Source organism: Oratosquilla oratoria, chromosome 38, assembly GCF_046742065.1.
Source record: "Oratosquilla oratoria isolate Oo_2021 chromosome 38, ASM4674206v1, whole genome shotgun sequence".
NCBI classification, from domain to species: domain Eukaryota; kingdom Metazoa; phylum Arthropoda; class Malacostraca; order Stomatopoda; family Squillidae; genus Oratosquilla; species Oratosquilla oratoria.
In genome coordinates this window covers 13648032-13669098 of record NC_134814.1, presented here as the reverse complement: position 1 = coordinate 13669098, position 21067 = coordinate 13648032, and the positions used below count along the sequence as shown (strand labels likewise).

At 41.8% G+C, this 21067-nt stretch overlaps 1 protein-coding gene across 1 annotated transcript in view; it reads left to right on the top strand.

Annotated features, from left to right (window-relative positions):
* The window catches only part of LOC143019799 (cell adhesion molecule Dscam2-like), a 655538-nt gene that overhangs the window by 333777 nt on the left and 300694 nt on the right, over positions 1 to 21067 (top strand). The window lies entirely within an intron of this gene.

Below are 21067 nucleotides of genomic sequence, written 5' to 3'. Positions count from 1 at the left end.
GCCAGAATGAACTGTGGTGAATAACATAGGGCTACTGCGCGAACTCATGGGTCATCTAAGAAACAGGAAGATTTTATACGAGTAGTTTTTATTTCAATACGAATTGTTCTGAAAGAAGATGAGGGGATAAAAATACGAGTTTTCACAGTATTTCTGCCATCAGACTTGTTCTCATTGTATTACCATCATTTGTAATCAAAGTTAATCAAACTTAACCCAACATGACCAAACTTACCCAACCTAAAATAGTCTAACCCAATCTAAATTGAAGCCTTTATATAAAATTTAGTAATCATAATATCCTTTCGAATGTGTAGGATGAGCTTCACAACTAATTATTTGGACCTTGATTTTATCTGATTAAATAATCTCTTATAAGTCTGTAACAATTTTCATCATGTATCCAGAGGCTTTCCAGGCCTGTTCATTGTATGCTACGAATAGATGAACTCAAACAAGATCTTGCTATGTTTTCTCGTTGACCACTTGCACAAAAATGCGCTGGATGAGCAACTCTCCGCAATTTTTAGTGTGGCTGAGGTAGATTTATTCCAGCCACGCCGGTCTTCGGTTCAATGGCTGTGTAATTGGTATTTGGGAATCAGGTTTCTTCCAGAGCATCCCCTCAAATCACCTGAAACCTCGCACGGTCTCCTTCAAATTCGCTTACAAGGGCTCTCGATTCTTCTTCAGCTGTGACACTTTTTTTTTTGTGGTGTTACGTTGCCTTCTCTTTTAGTTGATCTAGGTTTGTATTTTCTATTATATTTTTTCCTATCTAGTCTATTTTAACGGAGAAAGTTTGCCGGATTGACTAGTATTTTATGGTCGTTTCCCCCTGTTTTCGAACGGCCATCGGTTACAAAAGAATCATCGTGTTTATGACGTAACCCTTCGAGTCGTGTGTTACTCTATGTAAAACAATGTCTGGTAGTTCAAAGATAAATCGTAATTTGTCATTTGTATGTAGTGGCCTGTGTATTTCACTGAGCGGTCTTGCTGAATCAGCTCTAGCCTCGCACGGCCCCTTCTTGGGCCCCTCTTTTTCTGAGCTCCTTCAGCTTGGAAATACCTTTTGTTCTTTTTGAGGCTTCACGTCCGTATGTCTTTTATCTTTTCTCAGCCATGCGGATGAACTGTGGGTAAGAGGCTCTTGTTCTGACTTAACACTGTGAACCTTGAAAGCTTACTTCATCTGAATAAAGACCTCTGTCGACAATTAGAATTAAATGAACGAGTCTGTAGTGCATTTTTTTTGGGTGGGTTAGGAAGGGATAATCTCTGGAATAGTCGCGTGGCTCAGAAAAAAAAAATAAACATGTATATAATTATCCTTAAAATGATTAGGGAAGCAAATTACACGTATTGTTCGACAAACGTGGAAGATGCTGAGCAGGAGCACATTAAGCGAGGCACTGGACTTATAGTTAAACTCAGTGGTTCTTAACCTGGGGTACGAAACCTTAAGCCTGGGGGTACGAGGCATGATAGCTCCAGTGCAATGGTACTGTATATTTACAATGAGAAAGCAAATAAGGTTTGTATAATTCATCCCTTTCATATAGTTGCATTGTATTTGTATTGGATGGGGTTACGAGGACATTTTCTGAGATATCAAGAGGTACGGGCACTGGAAAAGGTTAAGAACCACTGAGTTAAAACCTCTTCCATACGGTGCCGCCTACGTAGGCGACATGAGGAGCAAGTGGATACGCGAGGCTGCCATATCGGCGTCTTGATTATATTCATTGTAGTTGTCCCTGCGTAACTGACATACTCTCTAAACTGGCCTCATCACATTTTCTATGGTTATCAAAATTCACGGGTGAAAGAGAGAACGATCGATATAAGCGGTGACTATTTTTTATGATGCGAGTATTATGACGCAACATCGTACGTCTGGCAGCTAATGCTGCCCGCGAGATTTTGTCCCGGAGTGAAGTGGTAGGGAACAGTTTCAGAGTCATTGTAAGCGGTTCCTCTTTCATGTGAACGAAAAAGCCGATCATCAGAAGTTTTAACGGAACATAGTATATAACGAAACTGAAATAACTCCCTCGCTACAACGACGCCCTTGATATATTTCATTACGGCCAATCCTGGCCCAGTGATTCTTTGGATCCCTGAGGGACTACGTTCGTTATCAGAGGGTCCCAAAAGTCTCAAAATAGTAATAGTTGGTGGAAGTCGGACGATTTTATTCGGTCTTGAAGCGATCTCGAGAAGATGAAAGAATAGTGATCCATAAGTAAGGGGTTCTGTTGAAGTGTTTCCTAAACACCGGTCACAACTCAGGGACACACCGAGGATAGTTGACCAACACCACTAACAACATCAAACCGAGGACCGCCTCTCAAATAACCATGTGTTCGGTTATTTCTGATCTCGGTTACACACCTAACAACAACCGAACAGAAATTTTAACAAAATAGGTTTCAGGTAGATACTACTATTTCAGACCAATAAGTACCCTGGTGTATTACTAAAACCAATTATTTAACCTTTTGACTGCCGGTGGTATTCCTCCGACTTCCCTCAGTTGAACAAAATCGATTCGCGGCAACCATAGATAAGCCTAGTCGGACATTCCAAAGGTTCAAATACGTCACAGGGTTTACGGACTACTGCGGCCAATGATAATTATGTTGCTCTCCCCCCCTCATTCCACAACCAGTGTAACCACTACCGCTACCTCCAGCATCGTCGTTTCTGCCACACGTCAACTGGTTCCCGTGGGAACCAACAGCATCATTCGTATCCTTCGGGATGACGAAAAGGATGGCGTTCCATATTCTGCATTAGACGCGCATGCTCTCTTCATAAGACTCCTCCTCTCTTCTTCTTCATTCTCCTCCTCTTCTTCCTCTTTCTCTTGCTCCTCTTCGTCCTTCTCCATCATCCCTTCCTCCAGCTGCTCCTCGTCCTCTTTCTTCTTTTCTTCCTCCTCCTCCTCCTCCTCCTATTCCAACTCCCACACCCACTCCTTATCCCACTATTCCTCCATCGACAACTCTTACTACTGTTCCTGCTCTTCCAGATAATTGCGGCCATTTTGGATTCTTACGGTTGTTTTCCAGGCTGTATTTTTATTCTTTAAGTGTCTTTTTGTAATAACTATTTGCCTCCAGTTTCACCGACTGGAAACCTGTAGCCGCCCCACACCAACTGGAAGGTTTCCCTGGACCACCCTGAGAGATTCTTTTCTGGAAAGCAACGCTGAATTTGTCGATGGTGCATTAGTGTGGGACTCTTTCTGCGTCACCTAATTATAGTAATAGGTCAAGGAGAGCATTCACCGGTTGCCAACTCTTCTCGTGTGAAAAGATAAACAAAGGCTGATGTTAGATACTTAGGGTCTGATCCGGAGACGGAGTGCCAGCCTCTCGGGGCTACACGACCAAACGAAAATGAGAGAGAGTTGTTTTTCTTCGTTTTGGATGGTAAGCTGGGAGATGATTTTCTCTGACATTAATGTCGGAGGAACTTTACTGGTAGGCTACCCGTGGTTGATCTTTCGCTAATTAGGTGGAATAAAGCACATGAATTCGTCAACTGTATATCTGTATTACGGTGAAAACAAGATATTTAGTCTAAAAAATGCTTGATAGCCTTTTGGTGAATAAAGTAGCCATTTTTTTTTTTTTAGGCGGATGTGAGCGACATGGCTTTGAGCGGTTCTAGAAATTATTGTTTTGTTTCCTAGAAGAGAAGGCTCATATTATCTTATATCATATTATATCATATTATATTATATTATATTATATTATATTATATCATATTATATATTATATTACTGGAGGATGAAGTGGCTGAAAACCAGGAGTTCTTGGTGGTGGGGGACTCCATGGTTCGAGGCTATGACGACATCCTGCAGCGAAAGACTAAGCGACGTTGCAAGCTTGTATGTCAACCGGGCCGTGGGATCGTTGATTGTACCCGGTCCATCAGGGAGCAAGGACGGAAGAACACGGTTACGATTGTACATACGGGTAGTAACGATGTAGGTAGGGTGAGATCAGAGGAGCTTGTTCGGAATTACAAGGTCCTCCTTCAGGAGATGAAGGAACGTGGGAGCCGTCACGTAGTCTGTGGGATCCTCCCGAGGATCTACGCAGGTTCGTGTTGGAACAGTAGAGCCATAGGGATCAATGATAGGATATCGCAGTTGTGCACACAATTGGGATACCACTTTCTTGATCCTTGGTATCTCTTTTCTAGGCGCCATGACCTTTACGCTTCTGATGGGATCCACCTTACCCGCAGAGGCAAAGATGTTCTTACAAACCTCATTGTGGGAGTTTGTAATGAACCAGCTCCTTTTTTGGGGTAGAAGGCCAAAGGGAAGGGGAAATAGAATGTACTTGGGAAAACAGTGTAGAGTATAGCATTAATGTAGAACAATATACCAGTATAGGACAAAATATAATTTTAGGATATAATGTCGCTAGAGGACGAAATGTCACATTAGGATATAATGTCATAGGACAAAATGTCGCAATGGGATATAATGACAGTGGACAAAAGATCACGATGGGAAGTAATGATAAAAGAGAACAAAATATCACGATAGGATGTAATGATAATGGAGGAAAAAATATCACGGTAGGATATAATGTCATTGAAGGCCAAAATGTAATTTTAGGAAGGGATACCGGACAGAATGTCAATGAAGGCCAAAATATCATGATAGGATGTAATATCGCTAGAGGACGAAATGACACATTAGGATGTAATGTCTTAAGACAAAATGTCACAATGGGATGTAATGACAGTGGAGGACAAAAGATCACAATGGGAAATAATGATAGTGGAGAACAAAATATCACGATAGGATGTAATGATAATGGAGGAGAAAATATCACGGTAGGTTATAATGTCAGTGAAGAACAAAATATAATTTTAGGAAGAGATACCGGACAGAATGTCAATGAAGGCCAAAATATCAAGATAGGATGTAATGACAGTGGAAGACAAAAGATCACGATGGGATGTAATTATAGTGGAGGAAAAAATATCACGGTAGGATATAATGTCACTGGAGGACAAAATATAATTTTAGAAAGGGATGCCGGACATAATGTCACTGAACGACGGGAGGCCGGCGTGAATCACGGTGACGTAGGGGGACAAAATGTACAAAATAGATCGGATGACCGTAATCGACCAGATGTCCGTGATGGGGGAAATGTTAATTTTGATAGGAGAAATGTTAATGAGGCATTGAATGTCAATGAAGGACCAAATAATAATAATATAGAGCAAGGCATAAATAAAAAACAAAATTATAATATAAGACATGATATTGAAACTCAAAATGTGTCAAAAAGAAATAATCAGGAGTTTCTTAAAACTATGTACTTTAATGCTCGTAGTATTAGGAACAAATTTCAAGAAATACAGGCGTATGTCAAAAGCGAAAATCTCGATATGATAGGAATAACTGAGACATGGTTAAATGGTACAGAGTTCGAAGCTGAATTTAATATTGCGGGATTTAAACACTTTCATCAGGATAGAAACCACAAGAAAGGTGGGGGTGTTCTATTGTACGTTAAAAACAATGTTCATGCTTGTGTTTTAGAGAAAGTGAAACAGGATGCATATGACAGTTTGTGGGTTGAGTTAACCCAAACAAATGGACAAAAAATGAATATAGGTGTAATATATAGGCCAAAGACATTATCATTAGCAGACGACAAACTGTTATTTCAAGAACTGTCTAGTTTCTGCAACCGGGATTTATTGATAATGGGTGATTTCAATTTTACTGACATTGATTGGATGACCCTTGAACATGGCCATATAGGTAGTCGCTTGATTGATTTTCTTGGTGACAATTACTTAATTCAGCATGTAAAAGAGCCCACAAGATATGGAAACATACTCGATTTATTGATCACTAGCCGCGAAAGCATGGCAACTGATGTAGAAGTCGGTGAATCTGTTGCAAATAGCGATCACAACTTAGTCAGATTCAAACTCCTAAACAATTTTAGAATAGATACTTGTGCTTCTAAAATACCCGATTTCAGTAAAGCTCAGTTCATAGAACTACGTCAGGAGCTTCAGCTTACAGATTGGGAGGAAAAATTAAACGAAAGGCCTGTAGATCAGATGTGGGAAATATTTCAAAATACGCTCACTAAGATGATTCAAACTTACATTCCTTTTAAGGACAGACGTCCCCCAAATCAGGCTCGCCCAAAGTGGCTCGACAAAGAAACTGAAAAAAGTATTGCTAAAAAGAGACAGGCTTATAAGAAATATAAGTGCTCGGGTGCATCTAATGACTATGAAAGTTATGTATCAATACAGAGAGATTTAAAAAAGACAATAAGAAAAAGAAAACGACAATACGAAATGAACATCGCTGAGAAATCCAAAGAGAATCCCAAAGAATTCTATAGTTACATTAGAGATAAAAAGGTTGTTAGGAATCACATTGGTCCACTATTATCTGCTGACGGTCAACTTGAATATTCAAATAAAGGAATGTGTAATCTCTTAAACAATTATTTTAGCTCGGTATTCGTAAACGAAACACCTCAAAGTGAATTCCAAACTGAAACCTGTGAAAAGTCTGGGGTAAACTTACTCACTACGGTAAATATAACAAAAGAAAAATTAAAAGGTGTATAGACAAACTCAAAGTTAACAAAACACCAGGGCCTGACGGTTGGCATCCAAGAATCTTAAAGGAAATGAAAAATGAGATTGTTGTTCCATTAGAAATTATTTTCAAGAAATCCATCATATCCGGAGATGTCCCAAGAGAATGGAAGCTAGCTAACGTTACTCCCATATTCAAAAAAGGTGACAAAAAGAAACCAAATAACTATAGGCCTATAAGTTTGACTTCGATCGTAGGAAAAATAATGGAAACTATCATCAGAGATGATATCGAATATCATTTAGAAAGTAACCGTTTGATAAATGATAGCCCGCATGGTTTCAGACGGAAATGTTCTTGCGTGACTAACTTACTCGAATTCTACAACACAGTTATCTCGAATTATGACAAAAGAAACAATATAGATTTAATATATCTAGACTTTGCAAAAGCTTTTGATACCGTCCCACACGAAAGACTACTTACTAAATTAGCTTTGCATGGAATAAGTGGTAGCCTATTAGGTTGGACTAGTAATTGGTTGAAAGGTCGAAAACAGAGAGTTGTTTTAAATGGAAAAACTTCTGGATGGAAAAATGTTGCAAGTGGAGTTCCTCAGGGTTCCGTTCTTGGGCCACTTCTATTCATAGTATATATAAATGATATAGACAATGGACTAAAATCTACTGTTTCCAAATTTGCTGATGATACAAAACTGTGCGGAGTGGCAAATGATCACTCAAACCAATTAGATATTCAAGAAGATTTAGATCAATTACAGCAATGGTCTGAAAAGTGGCTAATGAAATTTAACACAAGTAAATGCAAGGTAATGCACATAGGTAAAAATAACAGTAAGTACGATTACAAGTTATTTGGAAATTCGTTAACAAAAGTGGATAGTGAAAAAGATCTCGGCGTAATTATCAGTAACGACCTCAAATCATCCAAGCAGTGTATTTCAGCCTCTGAGAAAGCAAATAAGATTCTGGGATTGATTGCGCGATCTTTTGATTTCAAAAGTCCATCACTCATTAACAAGCTATATAAATCGTTAGTTCGTCCACATTTGGAATATGCTGTTTCCGTATGGTCACCGAATCTCATTAAAGACATTGACAGACTGGAAAAGGTACAACGGCGAGCCACAAAACTGATTCCAAATATCAAAAATAAATCATACGAAAATCGACTTAAGCACATAAATCTGTTTTCCCTAAAAAAGCGTAGACTCAGAGGTGACTTGATACAGGTCTTTAAGATTTTAAAGGGAATTGACAACATCAAAAGTGACCAAATTTTCACATTGAATGAGAATCAGACAAGAAACAATGGTCTCAAACTGTCCGGAAATAGATTCAATTTGGAAGTAGGTAGAAACAACTTTGCCAACCGTGTAGTTAATGAATGGAATAAACTTCCTGCACAGGTAGTGCAATGTAGTTCAGTTCGAAGCTTTAAGAATCATTTAGATAAATACCTAAGTAAGATGCTGTAATTATTATAATTTATGTTATATTATTTGTTTTTGTTTTGTTATAATTTGTCTGTCTGATTTTCATTTATTATTAGTTATATGTCAATTTATTATCATTTACTATTTACCTGTTTGTTTGTTATTCAACTATACCAATGCATTTATTTATGAATTTTAATTGTTATTTACATTGTTATAGTTTTAATTTATTATTAATATGATTTTTTTTTTTTTTTTTTTTTTTTTTTTTTTTTGCATCCGACCTAGATATGGATCAAAAGGTCTCCTGTCGGCATGCTTTGCCTTTGTAATCCTTTGTTATTAAGGACGGATGTGTCATGGCCGATGGGGATTAGCAGTATTAGTAAAGAATGATTAGATGCAAAAAAGAGAGAGAGAGAGAGAGAGAGATGAATGAACTTGATGATGCTTATGATATGGTGGTAGCTTCTTCTCTCTTCCTCCTACTCCTCCTCCTCCTCCTCCTATTCCTCCTCCTCCTTCTCTTCCTTCTCCACTTCCCCCTCCTCCTTCTCTTCCTCATCTTCCTCCTCCTCCTCTTCCTCCCCTCCTCCTCCTCTTCCTCCCCTCCTCCTCCTCCTCCTCCTTCTCCTCCTCCTTCTCCTCCTCCTCCTTCTCCTCCTCCTCCTCCCCTCCTCCTTCCCTCCTTATTCTTCTCCTTCCCCTTCTCCTTCACTTCCTTCTCCTTCAGGTTCTCCTCATCTTCTAACTCCTTCTTCCTTTTCTTCTTTACCCCCCTTCCACCTCCTCCTTTCTCCTTCCTTCTTCCTCTTTCCTCCTTCCTTCCTACTTCTTCCTTCTTCTTCCCTACTTCCTCTTTCTTTTCTCCGCCTCCTCTCTCATCCTCCCTCTCACGTCCTTCTTCCCAGCCCTTCCCCCCCACGCAAAAGGAGTGTCTGGTGCCATCCAGGAGTCTTGCAGACACCTATGAATCCATCAGAGTCTCTTCGTGTGGAGACGAACCTACCTTGTCGCCGTCTCCTTGGCCTAAGCACCTCATCTGCGCCTCTTTGAGCTCGGATTTCGCAGGATTAATTAACTGGGATGGATTTGCATGATGGTGGGGAGCGTTGTTAGGGTGGGGGGATCTTATCTCTTGAGTGGATGTATTTCTGACACTTCTTCGCCAACCATCCTCCCTTCTTGCCGGCCTTCGTACCTGTCTACGTTCCTACCTGTCCGTCTCACGTCCTACCTGTCTACGTTCCTACCTGTCCGTCTCACTTCCTACCTGCCTACGTTCCTACCTGTCCGTCTCACTTCCTACCTGTCTACGTTCCTACCTGTCCGTCTCACTTCCTACCTGTCTACGTTCCTACCTGTCCGTCTCACTTCCTACCTGTCTACGTTCCTACCTGTCCGTCTCACTTCCTACCTGTCTACGTTCCTACCTGTCCGTCTCACTTCCTACCTGCTTTCCTCCATTACTGTCTGCTTACCTGTTCGCTTATCTACCTGTTTGTCTACCTATCTACCTGCCAGCCTGTCTTCTTGTCTACGTATTTGCCAACCATCTTGCTTTCTTCCCTAACTGCATTTAGTCCCTTCTTCGTTTCTCATTATCCCTTTCAGTTTCGTATTTTACTATGGTAACGCACTCTGTAATCATTATTGAGCTTAATGATGGACGATTTTATTAAAATGAGGGCTAGATGCGGGGCAGAATAGTGACAATATGGGGTCAAGGTTAATCAAGATTCTTAATATGTCCCTTAGCTTAATTAGGTGGTATATATTATGATGAAAAAAAAAACATTCAGAGGGCGTGACACTGGCGCCACTACAGGGACTAAGTTGAGTATTTCCTTTGGTGCGCATGCGCAGCACCAATTCATTACACACTCTCTCTCTCTCTCTCTCTCTCTCTCTCTCTCTCTCTCTCTCTCTCTCTCTCTCTCTCTCTCTCTCTCTCTTTTCTACCTCTCTCTCTCTCTCTCTCTCTCTCTCTCTCTCTCTCTCTCTCTCTCTCTCTCTCTCTCTCTCTCTCTCTCTCTCTCTCTCTCTCTCTCTCTCTCTCTCTCTCTCTCTCTCTCTCTCTCTCTCTCTCTCTCTCTCTCTCTCTCTCTCTTCTACCTCTCTCTCTCTCTCTTCTACCTCTCTCTCTCTCTTCTCTCTCTCTCTCTCTCTCTCTCTCTCTCTCTCTCTCTCTCTCTCTCTTCTACCTCTCTTCCTCTCCCTCTCTTCTACCTCTCTTCCTCTCCCTCACTTTTTTTTCTCTTTGCCTTGTTCCAATAATTTTCATCTCGTTTCCTTCATTCATTTCCCTAGTCTTTGTTCCCTTTCATCACAGCAAACGGACTAATTGTTCTGCATAACATTTTCGAATCTGCTGCCGTTCTCGTCTTGTTTTGCCGTTTTCTCGTTCATTTCCCTTCCCCTGTCGTGCAACGAATGGAGCTCAGGCTGTAAATCCTTTGCATCTACGGGTTTTTGAGCACAACAAGAACCTGAGACTCCTTCGAATGAATAAAATCTCCTGACAGTAACACGTTTACGGGTTAATTGAGAGATATTATAACCCTTAGACACTGTCGGAGCTTGCATCGGTTGAATGAAATTGCTTGATGGAAGCTAGAAATAGAAAATATTAGTACGATTCCAGCCATCTACGGATCCCCTTGGGATGCCATGGAGTTGAATTGAATAGCTTAGTGCCAACTAGAAGAAAAATAAACGAGTTCCACAGGTACGTAAGTGATTAGCTAGGAAATCTATTATCCTATTGTTACATGAAAAATTCTCTGACAAGGATGAAATAGTCTGGAGGCATCTAAAGTGAGAACGGAAGTGCCTCTGGAACGGAAGAGGTTGAGTGAGATTGGTTCTCTACCAAGGAGGTGTCGCGGAAATGAATAAAATCGCTTGGTGGAAGTCATAATAGAAGTGACAACCGGTACGGAAAATGCTCAAGACGAGACAAGAGAATCGTAACATGAACCTGTGTCCATTTCCCTCTACTGTATGGGAGAGGGTGAAAGGGATGGAAGGAGGTGAGGGGGGGGGATGGGAAGGGAGGAATTCGTAATTACTGTCAAGCTAGTTACTCTGCATGTTCATCTCATTGGTTATGCATAGACATCCATCTGCTTAAGACAATCTATGCGTCGTGTGCTGATATCGACCGTGAGTGTTTTATGAGGCGACCCGGTGACCGCGGATCTCTTCTATGAGAGTCTGCGGATTGATTACATATCAACCCTTTCGTCAAGTCGGTGGTCCCCTTTGCTGAATAAAATCGACTGACGGCAGCCAAAACAGATTAGAAAATGAGAAATATAGGTCCAGGGTTGGCTGTTGGACGATTTAAGGCTTATGGAAACCTTTGAAAAATACCATAAGCTCTCAAGGACCCCAATGACATTGGGTTGGGACCACTACCATAGAGTATGATAACGTGATTCAGAGGCGGACGAGCATCCTATTAGACGATTCTCCGTAGCCGAGCCCACGTCCAATCGAGAGTTCATCTTTGCGGAAGTTCTCGTCAGCTAGTGGGTACACCTTTCCCGGAATCAGATTCCCAGAATTCCTTTCATTAGTTGTCCCGAGTTCGGTTCCGGCTTTTCTCTCAAAAAGGGCTGCCAGGATGCAATTACGACGTTGTTACTTCGTGAAAGATGACTGCTCGAGTCTAGCAGTTTGTCACTATGTATACAGGTATCACTGGGGTATGGGAAGCAGACACTATTGTTGAAGGGAGAAGTGTGTCTTAAAGAACCTCCTCCACAACGAAAAGGGTTAAAAGGTTGTTAATCTCTTAGGCAAACAGCTCGATCGAATAAACCACCGTTAGTCTGTATAAAAGGCTGAGAACCATTGGGTCGGACGTCATAGCTTTAGCTTTTCTTCCCGAGTAAAGTGATCTGTTCTTGCGGAGCTTTAGTCTTGGCTTAACACGGGTTTGATTCTTATACACTGTGGTGTGGTGATGTATCCGATAAACCGTATCCATGAGAGGCTGAGGCGAGAAATGGGTGTCGTCTGCAATGTTTGTACAAATTGACCCCTACTCCGTTATTTGGATCTTCGCTTTGTAGCGGCGCTGGGTTAAGCGCTGCTCTCGCATCCTCAAGTCGTCGTCGTCGTCGTCGTCTTCGTCTTCTTCTTCTTCTTCTTCTTCTTCTTCTTCTTCTTCTTCTTCTTCTTCTTCTTCTTCTTCTTCTTCTTCTTCTTCTTCTTCTTCTTCTTCTTCTTCTTCTTCTTCTTCTTCTTCTTCTTCTTCTTCTTCTTCTTCTTCTTCTTCTTCTTCTTCTTCTTCTTCTTCTTCTTCTTCTTCTTCTTATTCTTCTTCGTCTTCTTCTTCGTCTTCTTCTTCGTCTTCTTCTTCGTCTTCTTCTTCTTCTTCTTCGTCTTCTTCTTCTTCTTCTTCGTCTTCTTCTTCATTTCTTCTTCTTCTTCTTCTTCTTCTTCATTTCTTCTTCTTCTTCTTTATTTCTTCTTTATTTCTTCTTTATTTCTTCTTTTCTTCTTCTTCTTCTTCTTTATTTCTTCTTCTTCTTCTTCTTTATTTCTTCTTCTTCTTCTTCTTTATTTCTTCTTCTTCTTCTTCTTTATTTCTTCTTCTTCTTCTTCTTCTTCTTTTTCTTCTTCTTCTTCTTCTTCTTTTTCTTCTTCTTCTTCTTCTTCTTTTTCTTCTTCTTCTTCTTCTTCTTTTTCTTCTTCTTCTTCTTCTTTTTCTTTTTTTTCTTCTTTTCTTCTTCTTTTTCTACTTCTTCTTTTCTTCTTCTTTTTCTTCATTTCTTCTTCTTCTTTATTTCTTCTTCTTCATTTCTTCTTCTTCATTTCTTCTTCTTCTTTATTTCTTCTTCTTCTTCTTCTTCTTTATTTCTTCTTCTTCTTTATTTCTTCTTCTTCTTTATTTCTTCTTCTTCTTTATTTCTTCTTCTTTATTTCTTCTTCTTCTTCTTCTTTATTTCTTCTTCTTTATTTTTTCTTCTCCTCCTCCTCCTCCTCCTCCACGTGTTACACTATCACCCCTCAGTTCTACGGTAGCCAGACCTGGTCCGCGAGCCATCCCATAGACCTCTCTGCGGGAAACTCTGTGTTTTATAACTATGTGACTATTTCTGTGTCACCGACCTATAGTAATATTAAGAAGAGGGGAACAGAAGTCGGTTGCCGGGGTTCCTTAAAAAAGAAAAAAAAAAAAGTTGATAGATATCTTGGATCTAGTTTGGAGTCCGACTACCAGCCCCTCGGGGCTGCACCGGTAGATGGAGGTTCGTCGGGTGATATGATTTGTAAGGGACTCCATCCACGGTACGATCTGGTCATGAGGCCGCCTGATAGATTTGGTCGGATTCGACCAGGTTGGATCATGTATGTCGATCGGACAAACCAAAATCACGATCCAATTTGGTCTGATTCGACTAGATCTGTCCGGTGGCTTTAAAACCAGATCGTAATGTGAATGGGGTCCCAAGAACGAACAGCGAGTAGATGGTAATCTCCGATGTCCGTTTCGTAAGACTGTTACAATCTGATAACTATCGTTCACCACAACGGCCACGACCACCACGACCACCAGTGTTGTAACTTCCCTAAGCTTCTTTTGTATAGAATAGTCTGAAACTCAAATGGAAGAGTGTTACCATAGAGTCTTGGTGAGAGCTACTTCAAGGACCAACATAATGATTTATGTTTAGTCTGAATAAAGTCAGTAGTGTGCTACCACCATCATAACCACCACTGTCATCAGGACTACTATCACCACCGTTACTATCACCACCTTACCATACATGAATACCACAAAAACCACTGGCTATCACGATACTTATCACTAACACCAACACCACCACCACTGCCATCACCAACATTACCCCACCACATCCCTCTACTCCTCTTCCTCCTCCTCCTCCTCCTCCTCCTCCATCTCCTCCAACACCGCGTCCTTCTTCACCCTCTCCTCCTTCTCCTTCTCCTCCTCCAAAATAATCATGACCACCACAACTACCATCGCTGTCATTTTCACCACTACTTCCACCACCATAACTACCACCATCATTGCGCCACCCCAACTACCGTCGTTGTCATTTTCACCACTACCACAACTACCATCATCATCACCACCATCACCAACACAACTACCAACAACAACAACAACAACAACACAACTGCCACCACAACTACCACCACCCTCACTTACACTACTATCACCAACACCATTCCCACCACCGCCACTACCACCTCCAGCAGTACCATCACAAATACCACCACCGCCACCGCCGCCGCCACTAATTCCTTGTAAATAGACGAGGAGAGAGAGAGAGAGCGCGCGCCGCTTGCAGCGCCGGGGCGAAATAAACGGCGCTGGAGGGACGTAACTAAGCGGATGTCAGGACACGACGGAAGAGGAGGAGGAGGAGGAGGAGGAGGAGGAGGAGGAGGAGGAGGAGGAGGAGGAGGAGGAGGAGGAGGAGGAGGAGGAGGAGGAGGAGGAGGAGGAGGAGGAGGAGGAGGAGGAGGAGGAGGAGGAGGAGGAGGAGGAGGAGGAGGAGGAGGAGGAGGAGGAGGAGGAGGAAAAGGAGGAGGAGGAGGAAAAGGAGGAGGAGGAGGAGGAAAAGGAGGAGGAGGAGGAAAAGGAGGAGGGGAAAAAGGAGGAGGAGGACTTGGGGAGGAGTAAGGAGGAGGACAGAGGAATGGGGAGGAGTAAGGAGGAGGACAGAAGAATGGGGAGGAAAAAGGGAGAGAGGAAGGAAGGAAAGGAGAAGGAGGATGAGGAACGAAGAGGGAGGAGTAGAAGGATTGGGAGGAAGGGGAGATATAAGAGAAGGAGGAGATGCAAGCATATCCTGTCTCTCTCTCTCTCTCTCTCTCTCTCTCTCTCTCTCTCTCTCTGTGTGTGTGTGTGTGTGTGTGTGTGTGTGTGTGTGTGTGTGTGTGTGTGTGTGTGTGTGTGTGTGTGTGTGTGTGTGTGTGTGTGTGTGTGTGTGTGTGTGTGTATGTGTGTGTGTGTGTGTGTGTGTGTGTGTGTGTGTGTGTGTGTGTGTGTGTGTGTGTGTGTGTGTGTGTGTGTTTGTTTGTTTGTCTCTCTGTCTGTCTATCTGCACTTAACTGCACGACCAAGGATAACTAAATTCGCCTTAACCTTCGGATTGTTCGACAATAGCTACAACAAGAGATCTAAACCGATTACCCAATATTTGAGAGGAAAACCTTAAGTCTGCTTAACGAGGGGGAAGTTAGGTCACAGTAGGTCACCCTCTTGGGAATCGCTGAAATTCCAAAGACTCTAACACTGGAAATAAAAAGTTCTGAAAATTCTTCAGAGATTCCGGACAAAAGAGGAGGTTATGAGATAGAGAGATATAGAAAGAAAGGAGAGAGAGAGAGAGAAAGAGAGAGAGAGAGAGAGAGACAGAGAGAGAAAAGATGGGTGCTTGAGGAACAGACAGCTGTGGAAGTGGAACTTGGTTAGTGTTGATCCATTTGCGTGTTAGCAATGTGGAGAGACAGTTGCCTTGGTTTTATCATTTTCATGTTTACACTTGTCAGCCACACGGTTGCCAGCCGGCCTCCCCACCGCCTAGACTAGACTCGACTTTAAGCTAGATAGTCACGATGTGACGCAATGTCCTCGCGACTTGACGCGTTGTCGCGACTTGACGCAATGTCCTTGTGACCGGACGCAATATCGTCGCAACTTGACACAATGTCGTCGCGACTAGACGTAATGTCGTCACATCTAGACATAATGTCGTCACGACCTAGCGTAATATCGTCACGACTTGGCGTAATATCGTCGCGACTTGACGTAATGTCATCGCGACTTGGCGTAATGTAGCGACTTGACGTAAAGTCGTCGCGACTTGATATGATATTGTCGCGACTTGACGTAATGTCTTCGCGACTTGACGTAATGTCGTCACGACCTGGCGTAATATCGTCACAACTTGGCGTAATATCGTCGCGACTTGGCGTAATATCGTCGCGACTTGACGTAAATGTCGTCGCGACTTGACGTAATACCGTCGCGACTTGACGTAATGTCGTCGCGACTTGACGTAATGTCGTCGCGACTTGACGTAATGTCGTCGCGACTTGGCGTAATATCGTCGCGACTTGACGTAATGTCGTCGCAACTTGACGGAAAGTCATCGCGACTTGACATAATATTGTCGCGACTTGACGTAATGTCTTCGCGACTGGACACAATGTCGACGCGACTTGACATAATGTCGCAACTTGACGTAATGTGATCGCGACTTGACGTAAAGTTGTCACAAATTGACGTAATGTCATCGCAACTTGTCGTAATGTCGACGCGACTTGACGTAGTGTTGTCATGAGTTGACATAATGTCGTCCCGACTAGACGTAATGACGTCGCGACTTGACGTAACGTCGACGACGAATTGACGTAATGTCGTCGCGACCATATGTAATGTCGTCGCGAACTGACGTAAAGTCGTCGCGACTTGACGTAATGTTGTCGCAAATTGACGTAATGTCGTCGCGACTTGCTCTAATGTCGTCACGAATTGACAATGTCTTTGTAACTTGACGCAGTATCATCGCGACCTGACGTAATATCGTCGCGACTTGACGAAATATCGTCGCGATTTGACGTAACGTCACTTCGACTTCACGCAATTCACGATTTGATTTAATGTCACCCGGTATAGAGGGGATCAGTCGAGATAATCAATAATACCCTAACTGCTACAAAAGAACGCCCAGGATTTGAATAGAATAGCCTGGCGGAAGCCTGTAGTATGAAATATCATCATCATCATCATCATCATCATCATCATCATCATCATCATCATCATCATCATCATCATCATCATCATCATCATCATCATCATCATCATCATCATCATCATCATCATCATCATCATCATCACCACCATCACCATCACCATCATCATCATCATCATCATCATCATCATCATCATCATCATCATCACCATCATCATCATCATCATCATCACCATCACCACCACCACCACCACCTTCATCGTCATTCTAATCTTTCTCATCTTTCTCGTATTTCTCCACTTTGTTTTCTTAATTCCCTTCAGTACAGAATCCCACTCGGCAAAGAGGATTATCCTTGGCTCTGAAAGAGTTAATCCCTTTGTATCAGAAAAGAGTCAACACGCAGCTGAATGAAACCTTTTGGTGTTAACCAGAAGGAACTTGACACTCCATAAGCATGGCGGACGTGCGGGCGGACAGGCGGATGGTGAGGCGATGCTTAGTGTTATCTGGATGGATGTCGCCTGCCACTGTCTCCGCCCTTGTGGTCCTGACTTATGGATATGTCGACTCACTTCTTTTTGTTATAATCTTCTGTCTAAGAGAATGAAAATGTAGTAATCTTCTACATCTTTCTTTCGTTAATTCGAATTGTACACAAGACTCTCTCTTCGAGATTCTTCAAATTATTACCACCTATAGAAGATCCTAAGTGAGCTTTGCAGTGACGTAGTGATTCCCTTAGTCCAATGATCTTTAACTTTATATTTAAGATCCTCCCAAAAGGACTGGATTTTACATTCGTGAAACAATTTCATTTTCTCCTCCTCCTCCACCTTTTCACCAATCAGATTTTTTGTTTCAAGTCTATACGGCAATATTGTGTACTTATAACAGTCTCGAGTCTCTGCATAATTCTCACTTAGGTTACAAAGAATTGTCATATCAGCAATAGTGTAAATGTGCCCTCGATCTCCCGGGCTGCTATTTACAAACAAGGCGAAAAGGTGGACTCAGGCAGCTCGCTCGGGCTATCATTTTATAAATAACCTACTTATAAAATGCAACAACCCGTCTTCTACCCCTCTTTCTACACTCTTTCCTACCAGCCTCTTACATCGCCGCTTATTCCTTTCGATTTAGTCTGTCGTTATCTAGATGCAAATCTAGACGGGGTGACGAAAGGGTTCTTGAGATGCGTCTCTCCTTGAGATCCGCCTTGGACGCATTTTACGGTGAAGAGGTTCTCGACGCAGATCTTGGAGCATATGTCAGAAGGAGGAACCGAGTCTGTGAACCATTAAAACTGATCGCCTACTCCTATGTTCCTGAAGGTGATTTCCTGGGGATAGAACCAGCAATTAGAGTTCTGACGACCCTGGCAGAAGGAAATCGGAGAGAATTACACCTTCATATCTTGTCTTCACATCCTTCATCTCCATCTGGAAATGCAGCCTTGAGGGACCGGCACTCGGTTTGTGGATCAAACTCAAAATACCTGTGTACCAATTTGAGCATCTCGCCTCCACTTTCTTCATGCAAGAAGAGGTGACAAAGGTGACTACCGATAAAGTAGGACTAGACTCACACCAATGTAACTGAGTAGACTAACGTTTCTTCTCAGAGAGATCTATGGAAGGACCCAGAGACCAGGGCTCCCTACTGTGGGATTGCACGTTTTTAATTAGTGAAACTCTCTCTCTCTCTCTCTCTCTCTCTCTCTCTCTATATATATATATATATATATATATATATATATATATATATATATATATAAAGCGTGTGTATATGTGTGTATATACACGCGCACACACACACACACACACTCACACACACACACACACACACACACACACATATATATATATATATATATATATATATATATATGTGTGTGTGTGTGTGTGTGTGTGTGTGTGTGTATGACACAGGAAACCCACAGTCGGAGAAAATAAACTTCTAATAAAGAAGAAACCTATATTTCGGCTATACATATGTGTATGTATAATACACACACACACACACATATATATATATATATATATATATATAATATATATTATATACACGCAAGCACATATATACACACACACACTCATATATCTATATATATATATATATGTATATATATAAATACACACACAAAGACACACGTACAAATACACACACAAACGCGCACACACACAAGGAGAGAGAACGAGAGAAAGAGACCATAGACCTTTTCCCCCATATAAATGGGGTTGACAGAACCAAAATACCCACCAGAACTTGATGTAGCACAACTTTGTATATAGTTACCGAAAGCAGTGCTGTAAATGGGGAACGAGGGAACTCCTCATCCCCGAAGGTATGATGCTTAAAGACGTTGTCATTGAACGACATCGAGTGAACAGGAGTGTAGCCTTGATCGCCAAAACGTCTTCCATTAGCCATAATCAAATTCGTAAATTTGTCGCCTTACGGAGGGGAGGAGAATAGTACAAAAAAATAATTGTTTACTCCAAACTTGATATTTCGCTTGGCGTTTATCAAAACAAAATCATTAAGGTAATCGATGGGATTCGGTGGTTAATCAAGATTGTGTTTAGCCCTTCAAAACCCAGAGATCACTTCAAACTGAATAATATCGTTTTGATGTAATAATTAAAGTAACAACTAAGACTTGATCTGTTGATAATGTTGGGGCATAGCAACATGTTAGACGAAGCGGAAGTCGATTTATCTCGGAGGAATTGTTATGCGCCAGAAAAACATAAATGCTATATTGAGAGCCGGCCAAATTTGTTGTTGGAAAAGTTGTAATGGAAGCGATGCAAAAAATCTGAAAAGAAAACTTAGGCATTCGAAATTTATCAATCTCTGAAAAAATATTGCACAATAACGTCAACCACAGCGTTCATGCTACCAAATATACGACACCTCTTAATTAATCGTGTTTATAGGCTTGATGTTCCGGTTTTGTAAAGCTGCTGGGATCACCAAACGGAATATGCGGTTCCCTAAATTTTGGCAATTCCCGTAGGATTTCCACAGGCGGCTTGCTTAATAATTAGTTATTATCTTTGTTCACGGCTAATATAATTTTAGCAAGCTTACACGCTGGGCTTATATGTATTCACGTGTATACCTATTTTTCACAGTTGCGTGGTGCAAGATTGAAACATTATAGTAATGAATTATAGTTGTTATTGTTATTACTGGGACTTGGTTACAAGGGGAATGTCTGTCGAGCAGAGAAGAGAAATGGCAAGTGATTCTCTGAGTATGAATGGATGGTATGTAGATTTGTAGTTCTATATCTACTTTGAAGGTACTGGTGTTTGGAGTGGCAAACTCACATAGGTCTGTTTGCTGTAATGTTCCAGTTTTCTCTGGTTTATACATACATCCAATGTCCGAAGAAGCTTTGGGGGGCTGCCAGAATAACTATTCTATACAAGTATAAATAGGCTGTTGCCATATTTATATTTTGTACATGAGTGTTGCCATATTTTAATCGGAGAAAAAAGGCTTGTCGTGTCGGTTGGTGACGATGACAGGAGACACTTCTATTGTAGTGGCAGGTATTCCGGGCGTTTCTCCGAAACGCGGCAAGGCCCATTGTCCGAGCAGGGCTTTTTTTCAAAAGGTCTAGTCCTCTGGTCACTGGGAACAATGGAATGTCCCTTGGGAGAATCCGATACAATGGAGAACCTCTCGAAAGTTGACTTGAAGACGTTGGAGTACACACTCACTCCATATGCGTGCGTGCGCGTGTGTGCACGCTGGACATCTAAGGGTTGACAACAGGTAAATTGAGGTGGCTCGAAGAGATTTCTAGTCTGGTCTGTAAATTCTGAAGTGGATGAGGGAGAGAATCGCTATGAAGATGTAATATACGATGGTGGCTTACCAATAGGGTGGTCGATGAATGGAATAAACTTAGTAACCATGTAGTAAGCGCTGAAACTATCAGTTGTTTTAAAAAACGATTAGACAACTTTATGGATGGGGACGACAGGTGGTGATGGATACGGAGCTGCCCAGTGTAGGCCTTATGGTCTCTTGCAGTCTCCTTTATTCTTATGTTCTTATGTTCTTATGAAATTATGGATGGGGATAAACCAGCCTCAGCTTTGGGCCCTGCTGTAGAGGTGCTGTGTCGTAATGCGTTGATTCTAACCTGAGCAGTAAGTGAGAAGGTGATCCTTTATTCACAAGGAGCCAAGATAAAAGAGACAACAAATGGCTGTGGATGGGTGTGGCATTATCTTTTTATTT